Here is a 14415-nt window from a genome sequence, read left to right as displayed (position 1 = left end):
ATCAAAGGGAAATTAGAAAACATTCAAACTAAATTATAAGGACACTACAACATATCAAAATGCGTGGAATTAAATAAAAGTAGGGCAAAGGCAGTGTATTAGTTAACTATTATTGTATAATAACTTTGCCAAAATATAGTTATTTAAAACAATATATAGTTATTATCTCACAGTTTCTGTGGGTCAGCAGTCTGGGCATAACATAGCTGGCCTCTGCTCCAGGGTGTCACAAGGCAGCAATTAAGGTGTTAGCCATGGCTGCTGTCTCAGCAAAAGACTTGACTGGAGAGGAATTTACTTCCAAACTCATGCAGTTTTTAGCAGGATTCGGGTCCTTCCCATAAAGAAAACTAAAGGCCCAGATGGTTTGCCTGGTAAATTATATCTTTAAAGGGAAAATAATGCCAATCTTACATAAGTTCTTTCAGAAAACGGATGAGAAAACAATACTTCCCAACTTTGCTGTGAAGCCAGAATAACCCCAAAACCAAAATTGGCAAGTACATTACAAGAGAAGAAATAACAGACCATTTTCCCTAATTACTACAGATGGAGAAGTAAGTTTTAGCAAAATGTTAACAATATAACTCTAGCAATGTGCACATAGGGTAATACCGCACAACCTAGTGGGGTTTATCTGAGGGATTCAAGGTCACTTTAATGTAAAAGTATAACTCGTTGCGAGGTATGGTGGCTCACACCTGTAATCCCAGCACTTTGGGAGGCCAAGGCAGGAGGGTTGCTTGAGCCCAGGAGTTTGAGATCAGCCAGGGCAACATAGGGAGACCCCATTTCTACAAATAATTTAAAAATTAGTTGAGCATGGTGGCATACAGCTGTAGTCTCAGCTACTCAGGAGGGTGAGGCAGGAGGAACACTTGAGCCCAGGAGTTCAAGGCTGCAGTGAGCCGTGATCTCACCATTGCACTCCAGCCTGGGTGACAGACCAAGACTCTGTCTTGAAAAAAAAAAAATAGTTCATCACATTAACAGAATAAAGGAGAATTATCATGTAACCTTCTTCATAGATATAGAACAATAGTTTAACAAAATTCAACTCCTTTGTAGTAAAATCTCTCAGGAAATATAAATAGAAGGAAACTAATAATCCGACATGAAAACTCTATGGCTACAAAAGACTTAATAGTGAAATTTTGGATACTATCCTTCTAAGTTCAGAAATAACAAAAAGCAGTTTGTTCTTATCACTTGCATTCAGCATCTCACTGAAAGTCTCAGTCAATACTACAACATGGCAAGAGAATAAAATAAAATGGATAAATATTGGGAAAGAATAAGTAAAACTCTTTATTCACAAATGATATGATTATGTCCACAGAAAATGCAAAAGAATCTACAAACCTCTGCTAGTTCTCACAAGTGAAGTCAACAACACACAATTGGAAGGTAACATTTTTAAAATGATGAATAGTAGCATCAAGAAACATAAAGTACCTAGGAATAAATTTAATGATAGATATACATGTTTGCTAGATTGACGACTATAAAACATTGATGAGTGAAAGAAAATCTGCATAAATGGAGAGCCATACCATTTTCACAGATTGAAAGATTCAATATTGTGAATATATCAATTATCCCTTGTATTCGTTTCTTAAGGTTGTTTAACAATTTACCAAAAGTTTAGTCAGTTGAAATAATACAAACTCCTTATTTTATAGCTCTGTAGATCAAGGAGTCAGATGTGGGTCTCACTGGGCTAACATAAAGGTGTCAAGAGTCTGTTCCTTCTGGAGACTCTGGGGAAGAATCCATTTCCTTGTCTTTTCTATCTTCTAGAGGCCACCCACTCTCCTTGGCTCATGACCTCTTCCTCCATTTTGAAATGTCAACAACAGCATGTCAAGTTTTTTTTGTGTTGCATCTTTCTGACCTCCTTTTCTGCACCCCTTTTCCATAGTTAAGGACTGCTGTGATCACACTGGCCTCATCCAGATAAGCCGGGATAGCCTCCCTATTTTAAGGTTAATTGGGTGGCAAACTTTAACTACATCTGCAACCTTAATTTCCCTTTGCCACATAGCCTAACGTATTTACAAGTTCCAAGGATTAGAATATGAACATCTTTGGCAGGCGATGAGGGGAAGGGAAAAAATTATTCTGCCTGCCATTTTCCTCAAATGATCTGTAAATTCAATACAATTCCAACAAAATACTGACATACCCTTTTGTAGACATTGACATGCTGATACTCAAATGTATAATGAATACTAAACAACTTAGAACACTTGACCCTTGTGCAACATGAGGGTTAGGGGCACCAACTCCCACACACTTAAAAATTTGCATATAACTTTTGACTCTCCAAAAATTTAACTGCTAACTGGAAGCCTTACTGATAACAGTCAATTAACACTTATTTTGTTTGTTATATGTACTATAACAAACTATATTCTTAAAATAAAGTAAGCTAGAGAAAAAATGCTATTAAGAAAATCATAAGGAAGAGGTAACACATTTACAGTGCATATGGTATTTATTGATACTATAAGTTTGCATTTTCTGTTTACAAGATCGATTGTCTGTCTGAAATAGTGGGTGACCATAGCTGCAGACCTCAATCTATGGTACATATCAAGCAGTTCGGCTTTTTCTTGTAGTGTCATAATTTTTCTCTGCTTCTTGGGAGTGCTTTCAGCATCACTAATGGCACTTTGTATGGTGTTACTCAAGGTCTACGCTGTTGCACTAAACTCACTGAAAAATATGCAAGAACTGAGAGAAATCACTTTCCACTGCAATATGCAATACACTAAAGAGACAAACTGCTCATGTGGAAATGATTAGCATCACGTGACATTTTAAGTGGATACTTGCAACATTTGAGCTCATGGAAACAGCAACAGGCGGTAGCTATGAAATTATGACAGTAGTACAATATGTACAACAGTGAATTTTATGTAGTTGTGATTCAATGCTGCATCTTTACATTTGTATACATTTCTCTGGACTGTGAGTGGCACCATCTATGATCTATAAATGCTTATATGCATAAGTTTTAATAAATTCTAACTTTCTATAAAATATCTATATATATTTTATGGTAGTAAAGGACAAAACAGCTTAGTATCTACATATGTTTTATGCATTCATGACATACCTAACTTTTTCTTAATTTTGGGGGCATTTCTAGGCTACACAGTTCTTCTGTAAGTTTTTTCAAATTGTTGCAAATCACCAAAAAAAATTTCAATATATTTATTGAAAAACGAATTCATGTTTAGGTGTACCTGTGCAGTTTAAATCCATGTTGTTCAAGCATCAAAGGTCCTAAACAATCTTGAGAAGGATAACCAAATCTGGCAGGCATACACTACCTGATTGCAATATTGTCAATAAAGCCACAGTGATTAAGAGAATGTAGTACTGGTATCAGAATAGACTAATGGATCAATAACAAATGGTGCTGGAACATTTGGATATCCATATGGGAAAAAGAAGGACCGTGATGAATACTTCACATTCCCAAAAATTAACTCAATATGGATTGCACACTTAAATTTAAAAGCTACATTATAAAGTCCCTAGAAGAAGACACAGGAAAATCTCTTTGTGACTTTGTGATAGGCAAAGTTGTTGTAAAATATGAAAAGACCTAATTCTAAAGGAAAAAATTTGATAAGCTAATAAACTGGAAAAAATTTTTAAATTCTGCTTATTGAAAGACACTATAAAGAAAATGAAATCTGAATAAACTTGGGGAAAATATTTGCAATACATGTATCTAACCATCGCGAGTGCATGTTGCATCACCAAGACCCCTCTCTAAGACTACAGGATTATGCAATGAACTGCTTAGAAAATTGTTGGCTGACAGCTCTCAGTTGACAACCCTCTTCAAGAATTGCCTAGGTTGAAGATGTCACACCTCCTTTTGGGGGTAGTCCACCTCTAATGTCTTATTGACTCAGGAGTGTAAATGTTTGGTCCTACACTGCAACTTAGGAAAATTCTGAAGGCCCACCAGGTTCAGAATTTCCTATGTTGTGACTACACAGGTGGCCAGTTTCTCCCTTTAAAAATCTTCCTTCTTTCTACAGATGTTGATCCCAAGAGCACTCCCTAATACTTCTCATACATTTCCCTCTCCATCTGCTTCCTGAGAAACCCATTCTGACAAGCATTGACAAAAGACTTGTGTCCCTGATAGATAAATTACTCCTACAAATCAATAATTTTAAAATAAAACAACCAAAGTTTTAAAAATGGGCAAAATACTTAAATAAGTACTTCACAATAAGGGATATACAAATGGTTAATAAACTCCTGAAAAGATTGTCAATATTATTAATCACCAAGGAAACGCAAATCAAAACTACAATGAGAATACCCAAACATCCATTAGAATAACTGAAAAATAAAAGTGTTAACAATACCAAGTGTGGGAGATAACATGGAGCAACTGGATCTTTCATACATGGCTAATAGAATTGTGAATTGATGCAATCACTTTGGAAAGCTACTTGAATGTTTTACAATGTTCACAATATAGCTACCTCATAATCCAGCAATTCCACACTTAGATATTTACCTACAAGAAATGAAAACATATATCCACAAAAAGATTTAAACAAGAATGTTCATTACTGCTTCATTCATTAATTTAAAAATAGCCAAATTAACCATCAACAAAAAGATAGATAAAGAAGTTGTGGCATTTTCATACAATGAAATACCACATAGCAATAAAAAGAAGGAACTACTAGTAGATGCAACAACATGAATGAATCTCAAAAACACTCTGTTGAGTGAAAGACGCTAGACCCCCCAATATGACATACTGTGTGTTCAATAATAGGCAAAATTAACATGAAGGTAGAAATCAGAGCAGTGATTGTCTGAGGAGGAAGGGCTATAGACCTTGAAGAGAACTTTCCAGGGTAAGAATTTTCTAGGGTGATGGCAACGTTCTATAACTTGGTTGGAATATTGATTTACAGGGTCATATATTTGCCAAAATTCATCAAACTGTACCCTTGAGATCTGTGCACTTTACTATGAGAGGGAAGATACTATTTGACAAAAGAATGTAAACAGAAAACTGCTAATAAAACATCAGTAAAACAGGAGAATACTGATGGGAGACATTCAGAGAAATATGCTCTGTTTCTTGGCCAGTTCCAAGGCTGGCTCCTAACATATCTGCTTTCCCTGGAGAGCCTGATAATAGATACTTGCTATGAAATTCAAGCACACATGAAAATTCAGAATATGTTCATCTTTATCAACAGTAATAGTTTTGAGGGCAAAACATGCAGTAAAGTGTAGCACTGCACTTAGAAGTGCCATACCCAGCCGCAAAATGCAGGGTTAAAGCCCAGCTCTGCCTCCGTTTATGAGATCTAGACAAGTTAGTTATCCTCTCAGCTGTAAAATGGGGATAATGATAATAATTGCATCCACTTAGTGGGGCCACCTTGAGGATTAAATGACTTAACACATGCAAACTTCCTAAAAAGTGTTTGCCGTAGAATAAGTGCTTGATAACTATTAATATCGTATGAATTCTAAAGTGCATCCTCATGCATGGATTTGCTATTATGCAAGTTTAAAGATATCCAAGTAGAAAAGGATACATAGATCTTTGAAAACTTGAATCTGTTTGTATATTCCTCTGAAAATGTCACTGGTACCGTTGTGGCAACCCAGCAGTGATGGTTTCTATTCAGGGAAGAGGCAGTTCTGAATTCAATAAGGTTTTTTTGCAGGGAATCAAGAGGCTGTGGGTTCTGGTCAAGGTTTCACTGTAGTGTCTACCAAAGTGGGGTAGTAAAGGATCTATTGTGGCTAAAATCATTTCTTCCCACACCAGTGATTACAAAGTTAATAGCTACAGTTAATCGGCTGTAGCTGCAACCGCGGCTGCTTGTTTTCTTCCAATTATATAAACTACAACCAGCCAGAATACTAGTGAAATATTGAATAGTACATTTGCTTTTATTGGTTTATCCTTTATTCAATCAAAGTCTGTGAACATCTTCATTCCACTTCAGATTTTAGCAAAGATATCCATGAATTAGACCTCAAAATAACTACATTTCTACAAACTAAATTGAGTTAGCCAGCTTATATTACCAGCAAGTTTTTTTAGTCTGAAATAAATATATGGTACCATCCCAAAAATCTGATGTAGCTTTCTTGAAAAAATTTGAATTTCCTAGTAGTATACAGCAATCCAGAGATGTTACTTACTGAAATAGATGCTGCTGTGTAATGTATCTTATTGAATCAGAATTATTTCCCAGTTGATTATCGGATGCATAAATCCAACCAAAATTATCACCTATCAACCTGAAAACATTAAACTTACAAAGCCAAATGGATCAGCTGGCAAATCATAAATATGGCCATGGCATCCGAGTACACATCAGCACTCTGTTGTCTTGAGTCTGGACTTGGGGGAAACGTTAACTCTTTCAGGTGCCCAGTAGAGTAGGGCAGCTGCATTCTCCTAGAAACAACTCCATATAATTAGGTTTAGGAAGCCAAACAGCCCTTCACATCTGAAAAGGCACCCTTCCAAGCAGTACACGGCAAAAAGTCTCCTTCAGTTTTCCTGTCCTCTCTCCCCAGGAGCCAGTGACCTCCAGAACTGTAGACAAAGCAGCTTTTGGTGCATTTAAAACAAACAAATAGCACAGGAAGGTGACCCAGTGTGATCAAGAGAATATTAGGCAGTTCTCACTGATCATAAGAATGTAAAGTTGAAACCTCATTAATATGCTGTTCCTGCTTTCCTCCTGAGAGAAAGTTGAATTTGGGGTTACCAGAAGGCAGAGCCATTTCAGGGTGAAGCAAAGTGGGCTTTTGCTTCATTTTGTTTTTGTTTTAGTTTTAGAGTGGCTTGTTGAGTTCTCTATCATGCCTCTCCTCTTTATGCCCTCTTGTGATTTTCTTTGTCCTGTAAATAACACTTACAGAGAGAGTAATGAAACATCTTACATATTTCTAGACACTTCTTTCAAATATGTTATTTTCCTCATAAGCATTCTCATATCTATCAGATCATGTTTCCTACTTTTTAATTTGAAAACCAAGGTCACCAAGATGCCCATGATGAAAACACTGCCCCATTCTATACTGAGTGTCTGTTTTCATTCCCTTATCATTAAGCATAGCAGGCATTTTGCTACGTTGGTATTCTCTGCCATTGTCTGCATGTTAGTTAACATTCTTTTGGTTCCAAGTGTTAGAAACAGTCTCTGGCTAAGTTCAGTTAAAAAGGTAACTTACTGAAAGGACGCTGAGGCAGCTCCCAATCTGAGGATGAGGGGAACAGTCAAGTCTGCTGGCTGAAACCTCAGCAGCAGGAATCTGTGGACTTTCTCTCTAGCATGCTGCCTTTGACGTGCGTCAGCCCTGAGTAATCCCATCTTTGTGAGTTTTGGTTCAAAATTCCAAATTGGAGATTCCAGAGAGAATCTGATTTGCTCAGCTCAGATCAGGTGTTCACTGCTGTGTCAATCAGCTAGTGACAGAGGTGAAAGCCCCTCAATAAGACATGGCTGCTGTGGATCTCTCCTTTGCCTATCTGGGGCAGTTCCCCTTCAAGGAAACTGACATCAACAGGCATTTAAGGTCAGGAACCCCTCTTTGTATATTGCTTTGAAAAGAACCATGCCTGCGAAGCATTTCTTTAATACTCTGCCATAATACTTCCAACAATGGTTAGGAGTATTGTCTCTTCATTCCAAAAGAAAGGCACGTTTTTAAGTCTAAATGTTTCCATGGCTTTGAAAACATCATTTGGCTCATCTTAACATGGTCAAGATGAGAGTGCTGGGCTAACAATGGGTTGCAATAGACCTACTGAGCATGCCTGACCAAGTTTTGAAAAAGAAAACTTCTATAATCAAGTAAGATACAACCACCTACCAAAAGACATAATTTAGGGTGGAAGAAAGAAGGGGTCTTTTAAAATGCCAACCAGTTAGTTTATGACCTCTATCAGTGCTGCAGTGATGGAAAAGGAAGGTGTCAAAAAAGTAAAATAGCTGATTTACTATCTACAAAAGATTAACAGCTTTGCTAGGCCTGGGTGATTATGGAAGTAGAGGTGAGTGAAATGTTCCCGTTGGAGACACACTGATGAAAGGGGGCTGGGTGAGCAGATTGCCCAGCTCATTTTTATTGTGAGGAAAAAGTTGAGTTCATCATGATTGAACTCATCATTCTAGGGAAGTGTTTGGAAATCCAGATTGTTTAAGGTTCATTTTCACAAGCTGAGATAAACAAATTATTCTAGGACTAAATAATAAACAAATTTCTACTTTCTGCCTAAGTGAAGGATATCACTGACCATCAGTCTCCTTTGAGGATTTATTCAAGTTGCCCTTTTTGGAGCAGGTGACACCAACATGCCCAGGAGGCTATAGTTTGATAAAGGCAAGCCTCAGTAGAGTTGATATGGCCAAACTGTGGGTCAAACCCAGGAAACAAGATGTTGGCCAGGACTGGAGGCAAGCCAGTTTCAGAGCCAGAGTTACCTTTTCTGGGTTATCCGGGCCAGTTTCAGAGCCAGAGTTACCTTTTCTGGGCTATCTGTCTGAACCCTGGGAGAGGCCATCTGGGAGTCGCAGCTTCTTCTGGTTGGAAGCAAGAGGTTGAGAATCAGCATCTGGGACAAGACCACCGTTCAACCCTCCCAACCAAGCCTAAGCCCAGAGCCAGAGCATGAGGCACTGAGCATAGGACAGTGTCTTCATACGTTCAGAACCCAAGGCCATTGACTGGAATAATCTGAGGAAGTCATAAATATGTAGCTAAATTTTAGTGCATGTCAAAATAAAAACTAATAAGCAATGTTTTTCTACAGTCAGGAAAAAGAAAATCACATTCTTTATTAGTGTGCTGTCAAAACCTGTCAGTCTCATCTGGTTTCTAAGCATATAAGATACAGAATCTATTTTCCAACATCGAATCCATCTTTCTTTTACCAATGACACAAAGCATGAGTTCATGTAATGGATTAGCCTTGCTCATGTTTAACCTGCACTCCTCAGGCCTCTGAAAAATATTCTATCCTGATAAGCTTATATTAGGGTAGTGCTTCTAAACCCTATCAGACCTTTTTAGAACACATATTATATAATGCCTTCTTTATTATCTTGAGATTAAAATCATAGATGGTATATCTTACCTTCAAACATAATGTTTTAAAAATAAATATAATGCCATAACTGTAATTTAAATAAGAAATAAAAAGAATGTAATGTATAATAAAACAACATATATCAATATGGAGAAGCTCAGACATGACTTCATTAGACGATAGAAAGAAGAAGTCAGATGTTTGTGCCTATATGTAGAGTTACTATGATTGCAACAGCTAAAAACGCCAACAGACAGAGGTGCAGTGTTGGCAGCTCAAGTGCCCCAAGCAATATCATTGCCAGTGATACAGTTTTCTGAAGTGGCTAACAACTCTTGGTTAAGTTCCCAACAAAGCCAAGTATAATCTTCCCTCCACTCACATGGTAGTTGCACTCATGGAAAATTCAGTATACATTTAAACTGTACCCAAAATAGTCTGTGTTTATACAAAAATCGAGTTAGGCTTTAAGCTTAGATAATTGCAAACAGGTTTTTCACATACACTGCTGTCTTCTGGGACATTTAAAAGTCATGGCAATTGTGCATCAATTATTCACTGTGCAAGATCACCCCGCACATTGCAGTTCATAGAGAATCCTTGACACTTACCTAACTAATGGCAATTACAGCCCTCAAACACTGTGAGAATCAAAATGTCTCCCCCGTATTTCCAAATGACCCTTGGGGAAGGTATATCCCTGAGAGTCACTGTATTAGGGCATCTTACTACAACTCAAAATACAAGGATAATTTAATTAGCCCTTTTTGCAGTATGAAGATACTATATTGTTGAAAACCAAAGTCATGCACCAACCTATACAGGCCAGGCCTACCAGGTTTTAATCAAAAGCTCAGGATGGAAAGTGTTCACACATTTTAGGTTACCTCATCCACTGGAGAGATTACAAACGTGGTATCAAATCCTAATCTGCCCTATACCTGTGACCTTCTAGAATACTATGTGTCTGCAGAATAGACATTTAATATTAACTATCTGTGACTTATGTATAATCTAAGTGTTAAGCCCTTTTCTAATGTATCTTACATTTTCTCACAGGAATTCATATAAGACAATGGACTGGTGAACTACTCCCAGGCAGTAGAACCATATCCTAATCAAGAACATTTGCTGCCTCCAGGCAAGGGGTCTTGGCAACACATGCCTAGTTAAATTTCAGAATTGCTATGACCCAGTGACTTCTCTTTGCCTCCTCTCTATAAATGAGAGTGTTGGTTTGGCTCATCCTTTCCCTGTATCACATTGAAGGAAGGTATTTATAAGTGGGGAGAGGGGATGGCGATAGCTTGTCTTTTTTGTTTATAGGTTTCCAGATCAAGAAGCGTTGCACTTGAAGAGTGAAACCTCATCTGCAGTTGGACCTGATTTGGAGAATAAAATCATGGCCATCAAGTCTGCTGCCATAATAAGATGAGATTTTTTTGTGGACCTGAAAAGACTGTAGTAGATTTGCAAGGGAAAAGAAAAGAAAAGCCACAATTTCTTTGAATTTCCTCCCATTGCTCTTTGGTCCTGTGACCTGCATTTGTCAATTGGACATTAGCAGATGTGATGCAAAGAGACATTTGAAAAACATGCACATTGGGGTTCAGAATTGTTGCTTAGAAACTATGTAAGCAAGCTTGAACTAGCCTTTTAGAGGAAAAGAAGATGTGGAAGCAGGCCACGGCCACCCCATCCCACCCACAAGCAGATTGCAACCACATGAGTAAGCCTGGGTCAGACCAACAGAACTGCCCAAAGGGCCAACTTACAGAATCATGAGCCAATCAATGATTGTTTTAATTAGTACGTTTTGGGGATGGGTTTATTTTATACATCCCACATTCACATATAAAGTTTTCAATCTTGCTAAGTTATCAGTTTCTGAAACTGCTTGAGAAAAAAGTAACTGCATGGTCCAGTACACCTACCTGACATTTTTAGGCAGTTTCTCTCACTTTAATTTTACCTTTGGCTTATGAAATCTTATGTAATGGATCAGTTGTGCTCCATAAAAGCCTTGGAATTTTATCAAATTGCATGTTGTTAGTTGACCCCTGTGCATCTCTCTCCATTATCCTGGCCCACTGCGAGGTACGTGCGATTAAATGTCATTAACCAACCAGAACTAAAGAAGCTTCATAAATAGACGTGCTAACCTTTGACCAAATACAGTTCATAAACTCTTTCAGGAAATAAATGCTGGAGATTTCTTATGGCATTTCTGTTTCTGAGTTAAATTGGGACTATGTGGAGTGGAAAGGGTACTAAACTGGAGTTAAAAGGCCTAGCTTCTTGTTTAGATCCTTCCTTCTCCTTACTGGGAGATCTTGGAGTTCTTTAACCTCACTAAGCCTTGGTTTTCTCATCTGCTAATGGAAATGATGAAGCCTTCCCTGCCTACCCTCACAGGGTAGATGTGATGAATACATAAAGTAAATCCTTTGTTTACACATGTCAGCATCAGGTACTGTCTGGCCCATAGAGACCTTGCTTTTAAATATTTTTAATGATACTATTTCAGCTATACACAGTACTGTAGAAGGAAAGTCGTAGTGCCAGTGCTTACTGGAGAGAAGAGAACCCAGTCTGAAATGCTGTCAATGCAAAGCCATCCAGGTCTTGGTGCTGACTGTTAAGAAGGGGCCTGGACCCTCCTGATGGCTGGCCTCTGACCATGCTGTGGAAAGCCTTTCTAGCATGCGTGGCATTGACTCTTTAGATCAGGACTGAAATCCCCATTGCTATGCCTGCAAGATGCACCTCTGCCAGAACGATCCCTGTGCTCCTTACCTACACACCCCTAATAGTTGTGGGAGCCAGAGGACAAATGAAAATCCATATGCCTGATATCTAAATATTTAAAAGGATCAAGGAATCTAACAGAGCACTTAAATAAAATATATTATATTCTCATATCTTGACAAATACACTCCACGCTGACCTTGAAGGCTAGTTTTGAATTTAGAACTCCTCAGACTTCTCAGAGTCCCTTTCCAGTATATGGCAGGCCTTTCTTTTCCATCCCACAGTATGAGGGCACCAAGATCTCATGTGTGGACACCCCTGTGTCCGTGTCCAAGCTCCATCCACACTCCCCACAAATGTCTGTTGTTTTGGCCACCGATCAGGTTGAGGAGTACATTGGGGGAGCCTGGTCCACACTCAGAAGGACAGACCTGTGCAGAGGCTCATGCAAGAACTGAAAATTGGCTCAGGACCATTTGGGCAGAGACTTCCAGGGTCTTAGCTACTGGGGCATGGTCTGGAAGGGGAGGCATCCAGTGGCCAGTTTCCCTAGGTCCTGCAGATTCCTCAGCTGTTACTGGAAACCCTGAGGCCTCTAGTTTTCAGGTCCACTACTCCTCTCTGTCCAACTTCAAAAGCAAGCCATGACCCGAGAAGAGAATGGACTGGCAACCAAGGGTGACATTAAAAGATATTTTTAACTAGCATTGCATGAGTACCATCCAATCATCCAACCATTCTACCAGCAAAAATAGACACAGATGATGAGAAATTGCTGTGGCCATAGTTCTACTTAGAACTGGCATTGCTCTACATCTGACATTTATCCTTGGCCTTCTCCCTCTCCCTGCTACCTTGGCAAAGTCCACACAACTGATATTCTGCCTCGGTTGACTTCCTGGGCTGGAACCCTTTCCTGATCCTTAGTGTCTTTGACTGGGGCAGGCTCTGATACTCTTCCAAGTTCTTCCCATCTCCTTTCCCCAGGGTGCTAAATCAGGAAGATGATCTTGATGCATAATGTCATTACCTGCCTATGATAAAACTGCTGCCTGGATCCCACTGCTACCCCCTACCCACTAGCAGGGGGACCATGGAATGCTGGGGTTATTCCTCCCCTTTATCCTATGGGCACTGGACAGCTGTTGAGCCATATAGATTGAGTTTGACAAGATGCAAACACAGAGCAATAAGGAACAAGGGTGTGACTTAAGCAGGATCCTGTACTTCTGGTATCTGCGCTATTTCCAGCCTTGCTGATCCCTGGCTTCAGGTTCTGTGACCAGAGGCTTTTCTTCATCCCATGCCTCCAGCATGGAATTTCTGCATCTGGCGCCTCCTGCTCCACTCTCTTTACACCCCAGTTGTCTCACCTGATTTGCTCTTTCCACTCCTCACTTCTAGCAGAAGTTGTTTCCTGACTTCCTTTTGGTCTGTGCTCCAGCACTGTCTCAGAGTACCTGGCTAGTCATCTCCCCTCCCAAGCTCAGTTGGCATTCCTGACACCCTCCATGGGGCAAACAGGCCCTTTTGTCCCAGGAAGTGTCACATAGACACCCTGGCTCTGGGTAGAAGTACAAACAGAGGCCCACATACCATACATCTAAATATTTTAAAGTTATATATTAAGCCAACCAACTGTTAAATAAAACATGTCCTACTCTCCTGCTTTGACAAATATACCTTCACAATGTCCTTGAGATCCAGATGGAAATTTTAATTTCTGGTACTCCTCAGAGTTTTATGCCAGAACATAGAGACAGTGAGAGCCAGCCCCTAGTCTTTGGCCCCACCCTGCTGCCCACCCCCCTTTTCTTTCTGACCTGGCTTTGCCCCACATGGTGAGGGCTTTGCAAGGTCAAGTGTGCACTTCCCAGCCTTCACAGCCAAACTCCACCCACATTCCCTGAAGAGAGTTGATCCTGGCCACCCTGTCCTCAGAGTGCCCAGCCCTGGAAGTGGGCCTGAGGCTACCAGGACAGGGAATTCTGGGGTCTTGGGTACCTGGAATGTGGTCTCAAAAGGAGGATGTTGGCTTTGCGGTGGGGATGCTCCCTCAAGCTTCCGGCCCAGGGCAGGAGCTCCTCTTCTCCTGGCCTAAGGGCTGTTCTGAGAGAGAAAGAAGAAATTTGGGTTTAGATGAGTCAAGTTGGAGGAGCTGGTGAGAAACCCATGTCGAGACGTCCTGCAGGCCTTGGGAAAAGTCCATGTAAAGTTTGACCAAAGAACTACACACAGTAGAAACCTGAACATCATTGAGCTGGAGAAATAGGATTGCATGGGTTTTCCCATGCCAGCTGATAATGGTATAGAAGCAGCACAGCTTCTCAGTGCCCGAAATCACTGCTCCTCACGATGCAAAGGTTGTTGCCTCTTCCTGTTTTGGTAAGGATGTTTTAGTGAGATGTGACTTTCCAGGGGTCATTAGGGACATGTGGAGGTGCCTAAGGTAGAGGTTGTATATAAGATAGATTAGGGTTGACAGTGAGTGCCAAAAGATATGACTTATAGTGGCAGTTCAGGCTGCAATCATTATGCTACAATATCTAAGG

General features: G+C 39.7%; 1 long non-coding RNA gene across 2 annotated transcripts in view; it reads right to left on the bottom strand.

Annotated features, from left to right (window-relative positions):
* LOC140712678 (uncharacterized) overlaps positions 1-14111 on the bottom strand; it is a 122575-nt gene extending 108464 nt beyond the window's left edge. For both annotated transcript variants that reach the window (XR_012094393.1, XR_012094394.1), the window contains exon 1: positions 13868-14111. This is a non-coding gene — a long non-coding RNA (uncharacterized lncRNA). The remainder of the gene's footprint in view (positions 1-13867) is intronic.
* Between the last annotated feature and the right edge of the window lie 304 nt (positions 14112-14415).

This window comes from Chlorocebus sabaeus, chromosome 10 (assembly GCF_047675955.1).
Source record: "Chlorocebus sabaeus isolate Y175 chromosome 10, mChlSab1.0.hap1, whole genome shotgun sequence".
Classification (NCBI taxonomy): Eukaryota; Metazoa; Chordata; class Mammalia; order Primates; family Cercopithecidae; genus Chlorocebus; species Chlorocebus sabaeus.
Note: the sequence above shows the minus strand (reverse complement) of the source record. Positions and strands in the feature narration are given on the sequence as shown.